The sequence below is a fragment of the Anopheles funestus genome, chromosome X (assembly GCF_943734845.2).
Source record: "Anopheles funestus chromosome X, idAnoFuneDA-416_04, whole genome shotgun sequence".
Taxonomy (NCBI): domain Eukaryota; kingdom Metazoa; phylum Arthropoda; class Insecta; order Diptera; family Culicidae; genus Anopheles; species Anopheles funestus.
In genome coordinates, this window is record NC_064597.1 from 14,739,632 (window position 1) to 14,759,583 (window position 19,952).

Consider the following 19,952-nt stretch of genomic DNA (forward strand, 5'->3'; position numbering starts at 1 on the left):
CCAGTCGTTCCTCCCAACCCACCGACACGTTTGCCAGCGTTTTCGCATTTCGCACATCGAAGACCGCCATCTTTAGCAGGGTAAACTTCTTGGGCGCTTCCTTTGCGTTACGGTATTCTGACGGATCTGCCAGAAGCTTTGCCTCAAAACAGCGTAACACGAAAACCGAAGAAGAAATCATCGCTCCGCACCAATATTTCCATTACTGCTGACCGCTGTCTTTGGCGTCCATCTTCGTGCGCTACAAAACTACCACACGTCACTAGTGGCACCTTTCGAACCACCCTAGCCACCAACAATAACAAAATGCGAAGAAATAGTGAAATCACGATCCAAGCATACTTCCTCTCTCCTCCCCTTCTCCCTTTCCCGTTCTACACTCATACATCGACACACCGAAACACATCAAGTGCAACAAACGAAAAGAAATCGAAATATGCTCGTGTCTCGAAACAGGAAATAGGAAAAGCAAACAAATTGTGCTTCGATGGTTCAAAGAAATCAGTGTGTGCGGTGCAGGTTTGGGGCATGTGCTGCTACACCCGAACGTCGACATCGGGGAATGGGGCGGAATTTCAGAAGATGACGGCCGAGACCGTTGCCGTTCTGGTGAGATGCATGGGATGATAAAGTTACTTGCTAGATAAATATTTTAATGGTTTTGCTCAACTTATCCTTGCCGGATGATTTGATTTTACCAGCACCCGCTTGGTTCAGTCGCAAGAGGCTATTTATGTTTCATAAATCTTTGCAATATTTCGTCCTCATTTTTTTCCGTTGTTTCATCTCCAAACAAACAATGTACCGTGCGGTGTTTAATGGTTGATGGTAAAATTTTCCAAAAACCGAAACGATAAGCTGCTATCTAAAAAGTTAACTATCAAGAAAAACACAAACTTGTAAATTGCTAACAAACAGAAAAATATTAGTATGGCTGTTTTGTAATGCGAGTTGCCTACTTATCGGGCGCCGTTAGCATATTCACCTCTACGATGAAGCATATTCATCTCTACGCGCCTAAAGTTATGCAATTCACATGAACATATTTTGCGCCATGTCTCGGCCAGCTCACAGCGCTAGAGCTTTCAGTTGCAGCTAAACCCATCCAGCTGCATTTCGGCAGGTGCACACTTTCAATCGTTTTTATTTCATCCAATTTTGAGCAGTTACTTCAAACTTGGGAGGGGAGGGGGGTTTACTAGTTGTACCGATCAGCATTTTGGACCGTATTCGGTCTAAGGGTCTAAGCCAATTCTATCCACTCAGCCTATCTGCCCAATCCCATCTGCCCAATCAAAGTCAAACAAGTGGTCCGGTCCGTATGCACGCGCTTTCATTGTTTCTTTCTCTCTCTCACTCTTTCTCTTTGTCTCACTCTCTTGCTCTTCCTATCTCTATCAGTTGGTCTTTCGTCCGTGCGCATTCTCGATAACTCTCCCATCTATCGTACGATCAATAGTTCACTAATCTGCAACTAATCCACTTATCAACTAAAACACAGCACCGAATCGTATTCTGCGTTGTTGCGAACGGCGTACGGCGTTACATTGGATACGGATACCCAGCCGGAACGGGTTTTGTTCAACTGGTCAAACGAGACATGAATTGACACCCGAAACCACAGGGACGGTACGTACAGTGTTGCCCGGCGTGTTTGTGTTTGGAAGTAAAACCGTCCACTGACGCAGCTAGAGGCCCGAAATACTGAAACGATACGGCCAATCGAAAACTCGGGCAAACGCCAAACCGAGACCGTACTGGTAGCAAAGCTCATTAGTAGTTTTGTTTTTTTGTTTCTGCGTGCGGGTGTAGTAATGCTGTGATGTGATTTACCAACGCACAGTACTCGGTGGCAAATCGTACATCGTGCTAACCCGTACGAAACGTACATCAAATTAAGACCCCGGCCTGTCTTTTTTTGCGAGCCACATTGCTGTTTGTAGCTGAATATTTTGTACCAAACCGCGTGCTGATAATCAATCATCGTCTGTCGTGGATTATCTTTTTTTTTTCTTTAAAAAAAAAAGAAAATAAGAACACCTTCCTGCACTACGCTCTTCAAACTCTGGCACATGGCGTGATGTATTTTTCCTAACACATGTTCCGGTTGCCCTTGCTTCCTCCACTCCCACCCCCCAGCAGAAAGATACATGTAGTTCATTCGATTCAGGTGTTCATATCTTCCGGATCGCAAGAAACACGTCAAAATCAAATAAAGACACTCGGAAGCACCACCAACGCTGCAGTGGAATGTTTGCCAAGCACGGTGAAGTACGTGACAGCGAAGACGCATTCAACCGAGTGAACGTTTGCTGGTGTGGCTTTTACCAAAGGAAAAGCAAGAAAAGAAAAACCGAAAAAGACAGACGAGAAACATCACACGCTGAAGGATATTTCTGTTACATGAGTGAGTTGGGGGTTGGGGGGGGGGGGGAAGAAGGGAGGGTGAGGGCTTATCGAATCTAGTGGATGGATTCTCTTTACCTAACCGAATGTTTCTCCCTTTTGCTACTTATAGCAAACTACCATAAACAAACAGACAACAACAAAAAAAAAACACACACACACATAATAAAAAGCAGCATCACAAAAAAGAAATTGCAAACAATTCAGCAATTCAGCTGTGTGTAGTTTATTGATGTATATTGCGCGATCTGTTCCTCATTTGCGAGTCGCGGATTCCCGGGTCTTACCACAGCCGAATTCGATTCGGGAGAGATAACGAGCCCTGAAACAGACATCACCATCAGGGGTGCTCACAGATTTTCCCAGCGAAGGGCTGATTCCGAACACCCCCTCCCCCTCCCCCCTCTCCACCTGCTCTACCCCCTCCCTTCACTTCTTTCATCTATGCCTTTTCTGCTTATGTTGGATGGTCGGCGGATGCAGGCGGGAGCGGGGTGGGTGGTTGGCGCGCACACAAACAGGCACAAACACATACAAAAAGGGAAAGCGCTTGCGCCCTTCATGTTTTCACCCAACAGGCATACGAACACTCCCGAAAGGGCGCGCTGGCCGAAAGCCCAGCAACAGCAACAAATCTACACAAACACATGTGTACACACAGGCACATCGGGCACCAAAAAGGGCATGAACGCCCACCGCGTCCGCTAGCCGATGGTGTCTGCGTACGTGCGTGTATGTGTGCCTACCTTTCAGGCGCAATTTTCGCTAAAACCACTTTTGAAAGCCCAGCCGACATCGATGTTGCCGAAAAGAAGAAGAAGGTAAAAAAAACAACAGCGCACAGCGTGCGGAAACCCGAAGGGTGCCCGAGTAACGCCGAGTAAAGCTTAACCACAACTTCGGGAGTAAATCTCTCCCAAGATACATGGTTCGCGCTCTTCGCCTTTCCGAACAAAAATTCAAAATGGAAAGAAAAACCCTGCCTGGAAAGCTGGTTTTCCTTTCGTTCGCTGTCTCGTTCGCGCTTGCCAATGCAGCTTCCACACGCCGAACACGATGTCGCACGCACTAAGCTGCCTGCCTAAAGTAAGTCGATCGCTGGCTTTCGCCGGACCCAGGGTGGAAGAAAGCTTCCCAAAAAACTTTCGCTAACACGAGCTAGCCGTGCCGTGTCAGTAGGGTGCGACACTTGCTGACGAGCGGAATCATATACCATCCGAAAAGGTGGCAGCACTTTGGTGTATTTCTCTCTGCGTGTGTGAGTGCGTGTTCGTTTGTTTGCTTTTGTTTTTGGCGTTCTACTCTAGCTGCTACTCTCTTCCAATGGAGCGCCCTCTGTGAGAATTTCTTCGGCTTTTTTGTTCGGAGTGTACTACAACACTCGTCGTAAAGGGCGAGGGGGGGGGGGGGGAAGAATTGTAATGTTAAGCTAGGGGTAAAGGTGGAAGGAGGGACCAGGCTAGGCAGTTAAGGGATTTTTACATTGCTGTGCGTTTGTGAACGTCGCTGTTCATATGTATGTATGTATGAGAGTGCGTGTGAAACTTTGGCAAAAAGGCAAAGTGTGAAAAAGAGAAAAGGAAAACGATGGAGTGAAGGGGTGCGAGGGAGAGGGGAAAGCGACACAACGTTGTATTTGGCGTTCAGGGAAATTCTTAAAACATTAAGATGCCCGATACTACCCCATAGTGGTGAAGGGATGACACTCCGATTACAGTTGCATACATTTAGGCGTAAAAAGCTCTTTACCGTTACCGTTTTGTTGTTCGGTGTTTCGTTTTCAACCTAAACAGCTTTTGCGGGATGCGATAACCCGCCAGCAGGGAGTTAAGTTTTGTAAAGCAATAGCATCGTCTTTGGACTGTCGTCGGTTATACACGCCCGTACACAACGCCAGGTGTGTGCCCTGGTTTCTAATGTTTTGGAGCTGCCATAATCCGTACAATTTACCATAATCCGAATCGATAATGAAACAAAGATAAGGCTGATAATGGTGCCCGAAGCATCATTGTTGTTGTTGTTTGTGAAAATGCTGTGTGCGAGAGGGCAATACGCTTTTTGCCCAAGCGTGAAAAGCGCACTATACGTGGTGTATCCGGTGCAAGCCCTTCGCACCGACACATGCACCAGAACGCGAACGTAACATCACACTTCAGGTGGACCTCACCTGAATCCTGGCGAAACCGCTTAATCACCATTAAAAGAACAAAAGTGATGCTTTTTGAAGAAGAAAGAAAAAAACAAACATGGCTACATGGTGGTCCAGTGTTTGCCAATCATGCTGGTAAAAGTTGCTGGAATAAACACATCCTTTGGTGGACTTTGGTGGCAACTATTGCACGTAAAAAGTAACATTTTGTTTGTTTGACATTATCGGGCTCTGTTTGATTGCTTCGAATAATGTCAAGCTGATGTGTTGAGTTTTCACTCTTATTTCATTCTCGAGCGCAGTCTCTCTCTCTCTCCCTCTCTCCTTATCTCTCTCTTTCTCATTCATTGTCGTATCAAGCAGATAAGTATTTACGAAACAAGTCGCTAGAACGAGATGGAAAGTGAGCGAGACAGAGTACGAGGACGACACACATACACGCACAAAAAAACAACAGAGAGAGAGAGAGACAAAAGGAATGCAAAAGCCTGGGAAATCGCACAAAACCCGAGAGCATCCAACGGCACAACGGCAGATGAAAATGTAGCCGAACGGAAAATCCGTATCCCTCTGTACCTGAAAAGCCAAGCGCGTCAGCAGCAAAGCTCTCCAGCTTTCGTACACGCTCGCCGATATCCTGAAATGAGCATGGCGCACGGGATTGCTTTTCGTGCGTATACCACTACACAGACACACAGCCACACACACACATACACACACATATATATACATGGTGGTGGAGCCTAGTGTTGGCAGCAGGGAAAGGAAGGAGTTGGGGAAGAGTTTTTGGGGAGCGAGATACAACTTGCCGAAGCCGTTCGGTAAGCGGACGCGAGCGAGTAAACGGAACACACAGGGCCAGCCTCCTTGTTCAGGTGCTGCTCGGCAAGATGTGAACCAGTTTCGGTTGTGCTTTCGTGAGTGTTGAACACAAAATTTTCGGAACCACCACACCAGATGGTTGAGGTGCGGTAACACTACCACACAAAACTGTGCTAGCCTTTCCCGGTTTTAAAGCTTAATATTTATAACAAAAAAGGAAAGAAGGAAGGCAAAAAACACACACACACACACACCTATACAACGGCCCTAAAGCGGAAACCGTTCGCACGTGGAAGTGGCGTGGAAGTGTACAAGTGGTTTTTGGGTAGCAAACTTCCAAAGTGGTGTCACTTTATATACGTAGCGCCTTTTTAGTATGCCGTTTACGGTTACTTAGCAGTTGTAGATAGGTGGCTACGTCTGACAGGCAGGTTGAAAACTTCATCTATGATGTGTGGATTGAGTACTGCATTCAAAAAACTGCTACGAAATCGTTAGTGATAACGCAACGGGGCGAAGCTTCATCACTCCTGCTACTGGTACACCGTTTGACTTTATCACAAAATTTTCAACCCCGGAAGCAAAGAGCCGCCGACTGCCATTCGCGATCCCTTATCGGTCGCTTTTAGCCGTTGCTGCGTGTGTTTGAGTGCCTCCAGTGAGCAGGAACGCGAAGAACACGGAAATTGGTGATAATAGTATAGAGTTAGCGTTCGCTCGTGCAATCCGCATCCTGATCGCAGCAAAGAGTACGCCTCGCTGGCAGTGTGGTGTAGACTAGCCACAGTGAAAATTTTGGGTCGAAAAATGGTTATCACGAGAAGGTGACGGGGCAAACAGACTACCCCGTTTTTGGCATTGGAAAAGCACATCCCAAACATATGGCGCCCCGGGGGCTGTAACATTCTAATAGCAATGTGCTCAAAAACAAAATACATCACCTGCGTGTACATGTGTTGTGAAATTGCTGCTCTTTCCATTTCGTTGCAGGTTTACTATAGTCTAGTAACGTTGATGAGTTTCTAAGAGTGGCGAAATACAATAAACCTGCGTGGTTGCACCCGTGCACTAGCTTGCCTTTTTTCGTTATCCTGATTTTTACGCTATTTCACTTTTCCACTCGGCTGTGTGTGTGTATGTGTATACGTACGACTGATTTCGTTTTTTTATTATTTCGGTGAAAATGTGTATGTGTGCGTGGAAGTGTATAAGGGTGCCGTGAACCTTCGGTTTGTTTTAAAGGACGCCACTCCACAACGATCAACCAGCGTGTGCAAAGGGCAGTGTAGTGCAACAATCAACATACAGAAATAAAATACCCTCCCTTCCGCATGTAAGAGTTCGCGCGAACCGAAAAGACTTCTACGCTCAATGTCGCACACGCTCATCATTCAAACAGTTGCCGATCGTAAGTACAAACCCTCTAGCCTTTAGTACACCTGCTAGTATGTATGTCATTGACACGACATGTAAGATCCGCTCAGCTAAAGAACCAGAGCGTTGGTTATAAACGATAGCTTTGTCAGACATGGAATGGGAATAGAATCTTTCTTCTTTTTTCTGGAAGCTGGTGCTGCTGATGCTGCGTAAACTTACTGCTAAATCTGTATGATACTACCTATGGTTCGAGAGTTTTACGTTATACTTTAAATGGGTTCTAGCTTGTTAGTATCACCGACAGCACCTCAAATAAAACCTTCTTTAAAAAACGAAGGCATGAAATATTCGCTGCACACTGAATCAACGATAACTCTCCAGCTGCGCACGAGAAAAAGCAGCTATGTTGGAGGAATAATTTATCGTAAAACTTTTTCCCTTCACTCCTACCCGCGCTATAATAGCCTGTGCAGTGTTTGTCGGTCGAAGACGAGTGGAGTAAGAGAAGAGACGCAACAACAAAAAAAAAACATTCTCAAACTACCCATTTTTGTTCGCAATATCTTGCACCGTTCATTTTCTGTGCTTTCTTTGTCGGTATGAATGTTTTCTTGTTTTTTTTTTACTTTTCTTATTTCATCTAGTTCTATTTCTTCTAGCAAGCGAACTTGTGAACAGTCTTTGATACCTTGCACCTCTCCTCAAATCCTCTTTTCCCCTGTCTGCTCCCAAGAACTTCATTCGCATGTCTGTTTCCTTTTTTATACCTATTGAATCGTTCACACTGGCAGATAGTCATTCATGCGTTAACGTTCACACACCAGTGAAAGTTCGGACGGGATTTGAACCTTTGACCGTGTGTAACGAACGAAAAGCGGAAGAAATGAAGAAGAATAAGATAGCCACTAACGTCGATTGTCCGAGTGAAGCACTGTAGACAGCAGAAGCAGCAGCAGCCAGGAGAAGACAAACGTCACGTAATATCCTGAACTATCCCGAGCGTTACAAAATGAAGTGCTGCTACGGACAGGCTGATTTGACAGGAATGGGAACACCGCGTCCACGGGCGCCTGGTTGAAGGTTGGCCGACGGAGGTTAATGTTACTTCGCCCCAGTGCCGCCGGGGGTTTTGGGATGTTCTGACATTTATCGGCCGACATCATGTCCTGCGATTCCCATACGAGAGAATCAAACACGTTCAGATAGTTGACTTTTCCAACACTTTGATCCCGCTCCTCCCCCCTTCTGCCCAGCATCTGCTAAATCGTACCACGCACACGTCAATGTGAGGTGAGCAGGGCGGAGAAGGTGTAGGATAAGGGAAGAAACAAAGGGGTGTTCGGTGGTGGCCACTCTATATTTGGATTCCTTTGGTTAATAGCTCGTAAGCTACAAAGCTACGCTGAGCTGAGATGAAATATGGCCTTCAAAGCGAGGTATTCCGTCCTCTAGAAGAAAGCCTTCGATTAGCCGTTGGAATGACATTCATATTCAGAACATTTACATCACCTTCCTTCGCTATTCTTCTCCTCCAGCACACACACACACGTACGGTAACCCATTCTATTTCCTTACCTCGTTCCCTTCCTCTCACCATCATTCTCTCGGATCGACTCCCCTTCATGTGTTACGATGGAAGCTAGAGTTGTTATGCAAGAAGGCTCAGATCTTCCTCGAGAGTCTCACAAGTGCTCATCTGATGGCAAGGATCCGTAACCTAGTAGATTTGATTGTTGTTATGACTGCTGTGGTTGAATGAAGGAAAGAAGCAAGAATGAGAAGGAGCAAATGAAAAAAAAAATAAAAAATAAAAGCAAGTATAAAGCGCACAACGCAGGGCGCAAAATGAAACTAAGGGTGGGAGTGAAAGAGTAAGACGATTCTTTTGATTTGCCGCTGACAAGCGTACTGCTGGTTGGGGGCAAGCTACGGCTGTCTACTACTACTTTATTCCTAGTCCTGCGAGAGGCAGAACAGATAAAGATAGTTTCGCTTTTGCGATGCGCTTCAACGGATTTGTCGGACGAATTGTCAGCCCAAGGGCGGTGAGGGATAAAGACAGAGAGAGAAAGAGATAGAAAGAGCGATTTGAACGTGGAGGACGCTTTTACCTATTTGCGAAAGCTTACTCTTCATTGCAATTCAATTCTCTTACACTTTTAGTATCTTTTATTCCGCACCAGTGCAGGTACCTAAGGATTTCTAACACGCTTCTTCTTTTGTTGTGATTTATTTTGTGTGTTTTGCACTGTTAGAAGCTGCAGCTGTACCGTGTAGCCTGTGTGATGTTGGATCGGAGCTATATACCCGTTGGCAAAATTGCGCTTATCTCTGTTGCAGAAGAAACTTCATATTTTACTACCTAGTGCGGGTGCTCCCTTAACGTTGGACATTGTTTAAATGCAATGCGCTCCTTCAAATGAAACCCATTAAATGTTTGATCGATTCATCAACGCGGTGCACGCCACCGTGTCTTTGTGAAAAGAATGTCATGAACACATATTTAATACCTACCATCACCTATAATACTACCGTCACGATCACCATCATCATCATCAGCATCACCATCAACCTCGAAACCATCGCTTGCTGCCATTATTAGTGTCTTGTCTTATCACCATGGAGTCGATTTCCCGTAGCATCGATGTCGTACAGCTCTTTCAACGTCAGCGACACCAGGCTACCTTTTGTGCGAATGTCTCTCCAGAGGATGCAGTGTTCCATTTAAATCGTAACAACACTAGGCAAAAAAAAATCTACACCACCACCCGAACGCTCTAACTCGAAATCACAATCTGGCAATGGAGATTTGCACACGACAAAGTACTCGCTACCATGGTGGACGGTCTCTTTGTGTTCCTCTAATGGCATGACAACTAGCAACTATACATCCCTTCGCACGAAAGCAATTAGTGGCGGGGTTCGGTTGCTGTTTCGCTACTGGTATGTGTGTGTACGTGTGTGCGCATTTTTGTTGTTGTTGTTTCACTCTGATTACGCTGCAAACAAAAGCGCTTCTTGTTCAATTGATAGCAATTGATTGGAGACATGACATTGCTCTGGTAGCATTTATTCCCCTGTGGTGCACTTCTGAGAATTATTAGCATTACTGCGGCAAGCAGTGTTCACGCCATCAAGCGAACGGCAAAGTTTTGCCCAGCAGCAGCCTATCGCAAATGTTCGCCGTGTTTTTGAGTAGAATGAAAAAGTTACGGATAAAGGCAGTGAGTTTAATGAAAGTTGATTTGTATGTGAACGGCAAATCAAGTGTGACCAAAAAAACGCCACTATATTGTTCTGCAATTACATAACTTTTGGGCGCATTGTACACTTGCTAAATTAAATACGCCTACAACTAGGCAATCATTTTCACAAAATGCTTTTAATTGTACTGACAACTACACGCTGTGCCTAATTTGAAGGACATACTTCAATAACTTTTCTTTACAAGAGTATGTTGCTGAGCAAGCCAACTGTTCACACATTGTTCACATAACAACGAATAATGTACGATGCTTGTATTTTAAGGTAATTCATATGGTAATAGCTTCCAACTTTAATAGCATTTATCCACACTTCTCATCACGTTCATTATTTGCCTGTGTGAAGTGTAAATTTTAACTGTTGCCAAACTGTGGCATTTGGCATCAAAAATGGTTGACCACAGTGAGACAATGGTTATAAGCAATACACCAAATGGCGTTCCGTTTCAGGAACGTTGTATTGCACATCAAACACGCCTAAATGTATGCACTACAAGTTGCAAATTCCTTTTGATAGCAACAGTATACATCTGCTCAATTCTCTTATAGAATTCCCTATTCACACTCCGCCATACTAGCCCCTCATTCTCTTTCTACTTTTGCCGCTGTTAAACAGATGCTTCTCTCATCACTTAAAACCCCGATGAGAATTGTCCCCAATTAAGAAACCAAAACTTCAGCTCCTTTGTCCCTGGTGTCACTCGACCGAGTTACACAAATAAAAGGGAGTTGATTACGATTCCAGCCAGGAAACGAACACCCCCGCAACACAAAGGCTAAACATTCTGACCTTTGTCTGCTTCAAGGTCGGTAAGTCGTTTTTTAGCCTTGTTTTTGTTCCTACCATTGCTGCCTAGAAACGGACGTTTCTAAGGGTTCTGGTGGGTGGATCTTCTGGAGCTGCAATTTTGGAATTTCACTTCGAGGAAATGTGTATTTTCATTCCTGACGGAAGAAGGTACCAGCTCGAACATATCTGTGAAGTCGGTTGAACTGTGTGCATGTTGCATAGCGTGGCCTCAGCTCACACATCTCGGAATTTGTAGACATCCGGAACGGGTGATGATGCTACAGCACTGAAGGTAGATGGTTTTTTTGGGAACATTGTTCCTGCATGAACAATTCGTACTGGCAGCAACTGACCTTGTCCAACTCTTTGATGTGACGCTGCCAAGACCTGCCCATCCGTTGCAAACCCTGCTTGAAGGGCGAAATAACTCATTAGTCAACCAACAGGTCCCGAACAGGTTGGAGTCCTTCTGTCTGCAGCCCGCCGTGTGGTGGATGCTCTATTTTTGGCAGCACTTTTAGTACTGCGGATCTGCAACCGTCGACAGAAGAGTGATGTTTTTTTTTTCTCACGCACAAAAGAGTGTTCCCTTGTTTTTCGATACCCGTTTACCGGTCGTACCGATCCCTTGCGCTTGATGTATGGGTGAGTTTTGGCTAACATTTACCAATAGACCTGACGCTGACTGTTATCAGCAATATGTGTAGTGTACCTGCTGGGCAACGGCCATTTTGCGTAGTTCTGCGTGTGTGCGTGGTTTGCTTGCCACAGGACGAACATCCAGTGTACAGTGATGGAAATGGAGGTATCATGTGGAGATAGTTGAGTAGTATTTTTGCATTAGTTTTTTTTTGCGCTGTGCGTGTTTTGTTTAGCTTTTGCAGAAAATGTAGGCAAAGGTTCGCTGGAATGCGAAGTAATGAATTCGTAGGAGTAGACATCACTCGTTCGCTAAACAACGCACAAGCTTTAGCCCGTGTCACTCTGCGCTTGTATCGAAGCGGTGTAGAATCTAGAACAGCACGAAGGCGGTCGATGTTGCCCAAGCGGCGACCCTCATCGGTTACCCCGTTTTCCGTCGTGTAGACCGCCACTAGCAGCCGGAGTACCGGATTTGGGGCGTAAATGTAATGCTGAGCGCAGTTAGAAACAGGGAACACTTTCGTGTTTGTGATAAATGTATACTTTTCAAAGAATTATTGCTTTTTAAGACACGCCTACGCAGAAGTGCACTTTCGTCAGCATACCAGGCCCGATCGGCTGCCAAAAACCCTGCCTGGCAAACCCGGGGCCCAGCATCTACTAAACTTCGCCTGATGATGGTTTCCCGCTCTACCTACACCTTCTGTGACTTCAACACACATTGGCAGTGGGATGAGTGGCGGGAGTTAAGTAAAAAGTAAAACACACGCGTGTACAACGCCCGCACACACACACAAACACGCACATGCGGAATGTGACAGGCTTCCAGAGAGCTTTGGATTGGATTGTTACCCTATCTTCCCTTTGGCTGGAGAGCGATGCGTTTGCAGTGAGTTGATTAAGATATTAACTTCCCATATGACAGCGAAGATAATGAAACGCAAAAGCTGGTGCCGTCTGGAAGCAATTAAAATGTGACAGTTTCTTTTTTTTTTTGACAGCCGTAACAAAGCTGTCACTAGTGCTGTTTTGCAATTTCGCCCAGACAAAGATGGCGATTATTGGAACGAGGCCAATACCAGTTCAAGTGAACCGATTCCTTGACGAATTGCTTAGAAACGGTGATGCGGAAGCACTGGTTGGTATTTATCATGCTATTGGGACCAACACCACCCACACGTAATGCATCATCGAGAAAGTCTGATAACGAATTCAGGAGCCTACGTACGAGGAATAGCAGCACACACAAAAAAAAAAACAAACTTCTTTTTAACTATGGATCGATAAAGCGAACTAGAGCACCAAAGATGCCGCTACTCGCAGAGGTTACCGTACGGTGACAGAGGACGGCGGAGGACCGGTTTGCTCGGTTGCGTTAGGATGAGCGTGGCAGAAACGCACACGTCTACCACAATCAGCACAAATGGTACAGCAGCGTGGTGCGATACCACTGCAGCAAACCAATCCAACCAACCCCTAGATTCAAATCCGGTACCGGGGCCAATAAGTAGGGCTTTTTCTAATAGCGCAAACCACGCAAGATTTCCAACAAGGCAACCGTTCTGCGGCGTCTCCTGCCGAATGCGATCCCTTCCCACCCTTCGCATTGATACGCGTCTTGCACAGGAAGGTTGAATAGGTCGCACTATAGGTACGTAACATGCGCCAACATGGCAGGGCAAAGGGGTACCATAAAGAAAACCACGAGCAAAGAGGTTCTGCGCTTTTTTTTGTTGTGTCCCACCCCATTCGCTTTGTTCATTTTCCTACTTGCGCCTCAGCGTTGATTTCCATACAAATTTCCTGCGGTGTAAGCGCACACACACGTACGCACGTAGAGAGACACCTGGAGGTAGCAATCTCGTCAGAGGTCGAATTTGAAGGATTCCGAACGCCAGACAAAACTCCATGTTACGTACAATAAGGTGGTAAACCTCTTACAATCGTTTTGCAAAACTGCCGCACCGGACCTGGAAACTTATTGTTATCTTGTGGTTAGCGAACAATCGAACCATGCATTGTGTGCATTGTGCAGAGCAAAAAAAAACGAGAAATGGAAAAACACATGATGAGAATACAAATAAGATTACGGTGCCCCGTTTGCGGATTGCCTGCCTTGAAAAATGAAGCATTCAAATCGTACGCGCCAGAGCGAAGGAAAACGAGCGCCTAAAGGTATGCAATCAAATGGTTTTTTGTGTTATTTTTAATGAAAAATTGCATATTTAATCCTACCTTTTGCGTCTTTGCTCTCGTTCGGCACATGTGACACAACGCAATTAGGCGAGGGCACCGACACATGTGGGCGTGTTTGTGCTTTGTGTTTGCTTTCTGCCCGCGGGCCAGACAATAAGGATACTGTACACATAAAAGCATTATACTTTTATTTTAATTCCCGACAATTACCACTAAACTAAACGGCCAACCAAAACAACCAGCTTCCCATTAGCGTATGCTTTAGCTATCTCTCGGAAACATTAACCAGCGGTACAACTTTCTCCCGTGTGTTCTGGGTTGCTGGTATTTGTTGTTTGCAATATTTTTCTTCTGTGTATGAGTGTGTGTGTTATGCAGCAAAAGTTTACTAATTTTCTTCCGGTTCATTCTGACAGATCCTTCGGTTAAAGCGGTGCCCCCGGTACGGTGGCGTCGCGCAGTATTGCCAACCCAATGATAATTACGTTAGGAACTGTATACATGTACCCATCGAATTTGCCTCCATTTTGTCCACAGCGTGTATGTGTGCGTTGCCCTGCACACTGTTCCTTTTAATTGAAGCTGATTGCGATCATGAAGACCTGTGTCCGCAAATAAATTTAATCAGCATTCATTTACGTTGTTAAGTCGTTTTGCGAAGGACACGCGCTAGTCAGCAAGGATGGCAACACTTGGTTTTTGGGGTTGCGCAGAAATCTAAACGGAACGCTTCCGCAATTTTTCGGCTTGAGTTAATTAAAATGAATACATTTTTTCCGAACCGAACCCAGCTCCCGTGGCTGATGGTAAAACCCCCTGCTACCGGTACGCTTTAATCACAGCAGAAGGACAATCAGGAAAAATAAATGCAAAAAAAAAACGAAATAAAATAAAACAGCGAACGAACCACAACTTTTACTATACCTTTCTGGCACGTTCCTTTTTTCTCTCTCTCTCGCTCTCTGTCTTATGTGTGTGTGTGTGTGTGTGTGCTTTTTGATAAATATTATCGATGCAAAATGTTCCAAACTTCGTGTGGAAAGGAAGCCGAAGACCCCAAAAACCCGGGAACACGGTGTTTAAGACCCTTCAAATTTCTTCGGTTTAGGATGGAAGATCCACCAAACAGCGAGAAAGCAATTTGCGAAAAAACCCAAAAACAAAAATTATAAGAAAAAAAAGCAACATTGGAAGCCTTAAGTTTCTAATTGGACTACGACAACTTCGGATGTTTTCCAGTGCCACGGAGTCGAATACGGCGTGGTTTTACCGGAATGTGGACACGGTTGGATGGTGCAAATAGGGTTATTCGTTTCTGCGAGCGAGTGCCTGGAAATTAAGCCCTTCCCCGTTCTTTTTTTGGTTTTTGTTGTAGGTTGGTTTGTTTGCCTCCAACCCCAAAAGATGATGCCCTTGGTACCGTGCTGTTTCTAGTTTGGGGCTGGTTTTAAATATTTACCGACCGAAATATCTTTCCTTCATTTTCTGCAAACCGTGACGTACCTTTCGGCTTTTGTTCGGCACAACAAAACAACCGGCCACCCTTTTACTGCCTGCCAAACCTATGTAGGGTTGACGGAGGGTAGGTGGGATGAGGTGGCGGGATTTGATAGGAGAATTTTGGCTGGTGGGGTTAAAAAAGGACAATAAATGAAATTAACGCATCCCATGTCACACTTGCGCTGTTGAGCCAATTATGGTTTGGTTCAAAATTTGTCTAAAAAGGACACCGACCATACCGTGAGTAGCACCATACTAACAACGACAAAAAAGGAAACAAGAAACGTGTATCAAAATTGAGGCTCAAAAATATAGGAAAACTCGTACCGCAACAATTTAAAGCCTCTGTAAGTTGGGATCCTACCCGAAAACTCCGCAAAAGCTTATGGACGAGATGACCCTGGCCAAAAGTATTCGATTTTGTTTTTTTTTCTTTAAAAAAATGGTTTTTGGAACCATGCAAATGATTTTTTCGTCGATGGTCAATCTTGGATTACTGGCTTTACGCTGTTATAGTTATTATATAAGTATCATGCTATAAGTATACATAAAACACTAAGAATAGATGCCGTCAATTTTATTCTAAATTTAATAGCTGCAACTTCATGAATGTCGTATTCTTAATTTTGACCTATTTTCTACGGATATCAATACGAACATAAGACAAATGTATCGTTTAAATTGCTATAAAGTGCTATAAAAATGACTATTTTACGTTTAGTAATACCAGCATAATATTACTCTTTGAGTAAAATTGACAATTCATCAAGACAGTTCAGGAAAATTGCCATGATTTCCCCATTGTGACGAAATAGACCTTAAGTGAACCGCTGTGTAACGTTCAGCTAGTTGAAGAGCACGTCAAGAAGAAATTTTGAAGAAGCTCCAACCACGGCTACCTTCAATGACTTTTGACAATTGCCCCTGCATTTCCCGTATCGCCCAGCCTGCCAATGAAGATTTGCAACATCCCAGTACTTCCGTGTTACAGTATTTTGTCACACCATATTACACTGTAACATTCTGGCTGTCATCTATCATGGCAGTAGTGCGCAGCTACGAAATCATATACATTTATGTATATACATATATACATATATAAACAATATATAAACAATATATACAATAGAATATATAAACAATAATCCCACACTAATATTCTGGTCGACGTCAGACCGCAGGCTTAATCAGAGGTGGTTATTGTGTAGAAGCCGTTCTCAGTTATCGAAACCCTACCGACGCGGGAACTCCTGCACTGCGATGGTACACATAGTGCCATTCTTGATTTTTCGTAGCCATTTTAGAAAATGGCAGAACTGCAGTAAATATGGCACACCGATACCGGTAGCGTGAGGGGAAGCGAACGAGGAAGGGTGCAATATAGAAAAGGGATATAAGTGTATAAAAAAAAACCCAAACTATCCCACACAAAGAACCACAAGAAAAAAGGCATTCTCACATACACACAAGCACACAGAGAGATGGAGGGGTATTGTTTGCTACCGCTTGAGCTAAAAATATTTCATGGATATAGTCAATTGCTACCACACACTGAGCTACTCCAGAGCCTGGGGATTTGTGTACCCCTCTGCACAGCAGCTGGTTGCACTATTTTGTGTACTTCTACTACACACTGCCACACTTCGCTCGTATTCCCACGCCCGCACAGTGGAAGGTAGAATGGTACGGCACGGTACAGGGAACTCTGGACCTGAACCTGAAGAATGCGTGTGGCTGTGTGTATGGTTTTGTGCAGGATAGTGCTTTTGTATTCTTTTGTGTGGGGAGACAGCGGAGGAAGGAGACCTAGTGGTGCCCAATTGTGATAATGTGTCGCAGTAGTTGCTGTTGTGGCTGTAGGCCCGACTAGGCTTTTCGTTGTCATAATGACAGGTTTTTGTTGTTGATGTTGTTGTAGTGTTCGTTTTCCCTCCTGCCTCTTTCGTCTTTTGCCTTGCTGCGCCCTCGGTATGTGCTTGTTTTTGCATTGCGATATGGCCTTCTTTCATTTTGCACCTGGAAAAACAGTGCGGCGTAAACACACACATTTTCACTCTCTTGGGCGGTCTTGACACGATAGTAGCTCTGTGTTCTTTTTTTTTTTTTGTTTCACCCTACTCCTCCTCTACATTTTTCTCAACGAACACCATTCGCTAACACGACACAAACCTATTGTGTATAGGGGCTGGTGTTATGAGTATTTATAGAAGCCTTCAGTGACTTCCTGTCTTTTCATCGAACAGACCATAGCCCGAAAGCACGCACCCAAACACACATTTCACCTGTCGCTGCTCTCGTTGAGGGGGCGAGGACGCATCCGCCATTACCGAGTCATCGCCATCGTACACTACGGTAACCACTCCCGGTGTGCTGCCTTGGTCTCAATTACGGATGAACCTTTTATGCCTTTTTTCTCTTCATTTCTCCATGCTTCAGCACAGAGAGCCATAACCCTTGCGTGCTTACCGTATTTCCACAGTCATCACACTCCCCCCCTTTGTATGTGATGGTCTTTTTCTGTGCAGATATCTAACAGAGGTGCATAAATATCGTGGGAAACTCCTATTAAACGCCTGTTGAAGTTGTTCAGCTGGAAATGTGAGAATGTTTGCACTCGTGCGTACGTACAGCAGGACGGAATTGCTAGTTTGCCTTTATCTAGCCCACTCACTTCTATCTAACCCAGTCACCAAAAAAAAAAAACAAGCAAAAAACAACGAAACAAAGCCCAAGAAATAGCATTACAATAGTTAGACGTACAAACTCCATTTCCCCAATACCTGTTGTGTATTTTGCTAGCTCTGTGCGTGTTTGCCTGGTTCATACAAAATGTTAACTGATCGATATCATATATACTTGCAATTGCCTGTTGTCATCCAATGCACGATGTTCATGTCCACAGAATTATTCAACTTTTTAATTACCACAATAAAACATGAATGGGTCTTCGCTACGAGAGGACTCGACCTTATATCACTGTAGCTAATGTATGTTCACCAACCAACAAACAGGAACGTACACGGGAAACTCATCACCATGTCGGGAAATCTTCAAAATCTGAAAAACTTAAGTTCTTCGTATTAATATTTGCAGACAGTAAACAAAGCGTACCGAACGAAACTGTACTGTGCAAAAGCGATGAGTGCAGAATATTTCCCGCATCTCTGTACCGTTTAGGTATCCCCGTATCCGATATTTGGATTAGCTACGCTCATTTTGTACGCGTGTGAGGAGAAATGGGGAAAGCTCCGAGGAATGTAAAGAGCATAACAGGGACTCGAGGTACGTCTGCCAACCAGCCAGCCGAAGGGATCAAGAATCAATTAGTGAGCCACTTTAAGTGGCACTCGACGAGAGGTTCTTTTTTTTTTTTGCATACTATTCCACCCTCCGTTTTCCACTATGTCAGTTACAGCGCCAATCATACGCCATTAAAAATGGACGACCTACATTCGACGGATGATTTGACATTGGTTGTTCGGTTCGCTTCCGCCGATGACAGGATGCCATTTGGGATGGGACGACAGGATGTGCATTGATCCGGTAATAAAAAAAAAGCGAACCACATCCGTCTAGAATCCACTTCCGATTCGACACACATTACACTTGCCGTTTGCCTTTTAGACCGGAAAGGCACCCGGGTATCGATGGTACGTCATTAAGGAAAATCCTCGGGAAATTGTACGCGAAACCGTACCCGCGTCCGGTGGCACCATCGCTTTGCCGCACGCGACCGAGTTCAGTCCCCACTCTCCCTTCTTCCCCCCTTCCCACATCCTCTGCCTCGGGTGAGACACCTTGCTTAAGTCTCGTAAGTCGATGCGAGTTAATGTAGCTGTCATTCGGTGCAAACAATTGAGCTATCGCTGAGCTTGAACGCTTCGTCCACCAGCAAAACACGATTGCTACGTTTACGTTACGTGCGCGGGATGGGTACGGGTTGTCGCCTACGCGCCATCACTGAGTCACCCAATTACGCTCGTAAAATGGCTTCCCGTCATGTGCGCTGGTACCGTCACCACGGCTACGGTACCCTTCAGCCTCGTCATCAACATTATCATCATTATCCACCCACCGCACACCACTCATTGACCAGAGAGAGTGTATAGTAGCTGATCGAGGCCATACCATTCTTGCCACACACCCTGTCTTCCCCCCCATTTGTTGTCAAGGCAGCGAGAAGTCCTTGCTATGAAGGTGAACACACATACACACGTGCATAGCCAAACGAATACGAGATAGTGATTGAGCATCGGAGTAGTATCGGTGGAGCCGATTGTGGTAGCGCTGCAGAATAAAAATCCTAGTAACTTCACCGCATGCGGAGCATAACGATGAAATTTCGCTGAGGGCGACAAATAAAGGCAAATACAAAAAAAAATCACACACCGACACACAGTAACCACAGCTACAACGCTTTACGGGTACGCCAAAGTAGGACATGGACATGCATAGTGTTGGTTTTGTTTAGCTGTAACTGAGCTGTTACTACTGCTGTGCCCGCCTGCAGCACCATACACGGCACGTCAACATGCAAACCCGTATATATCACTCGGTTGATTTATACCGACAGCAAAACATAATCGGGCAGACGCGCGCGGATAGTTTGCAAACTTTCCGCTAAGTGGAGTGAACAGAACTGAAGCTATTTTTTTTTTGTTTGAAATATATCTCATATTCCAGTCATGGGCCCGAGCGTGCTAGACGTGCGGCAACCAGAGCACACTATGCTGTCCCACTGTCCTTAACTAATCCTCCAGCACAACACTGGTAGACGGTGGAAGGACGAAACAAAACAAAACAAAAT

The 19,952-nt window shown here is 45.0% G+C and overlaps 1 protein-coding gene across 23 annotated transcripts in view; it reads left to right on the plus strand.

Annotated features, from left to right (window-relative positions):
* Positions 1 to 19,952, plus strand: part of LOC125767474 (uncharacterized) — a 90,629-nt gene that overhangs the window by 25,386 nt on the left and 45,291 nt on the right. The window contains exons 1-2 of one of the 23 annotated variants that reach the window (XM_049434174.1): positions 3,564 to 3,668; positions 6,368 to 6,785. The exons of 17 other annotated variants lie outside the window; for them this stretch is intronic. The gene's annotated coding sequence lies outside the window, so the exon portion shown is untranslated. 5 more of the 23 variants (XM_049434184.1, XM_049434194.1, XM_049434164.1 and 2 more) reach the window with 5 other exon arrangements.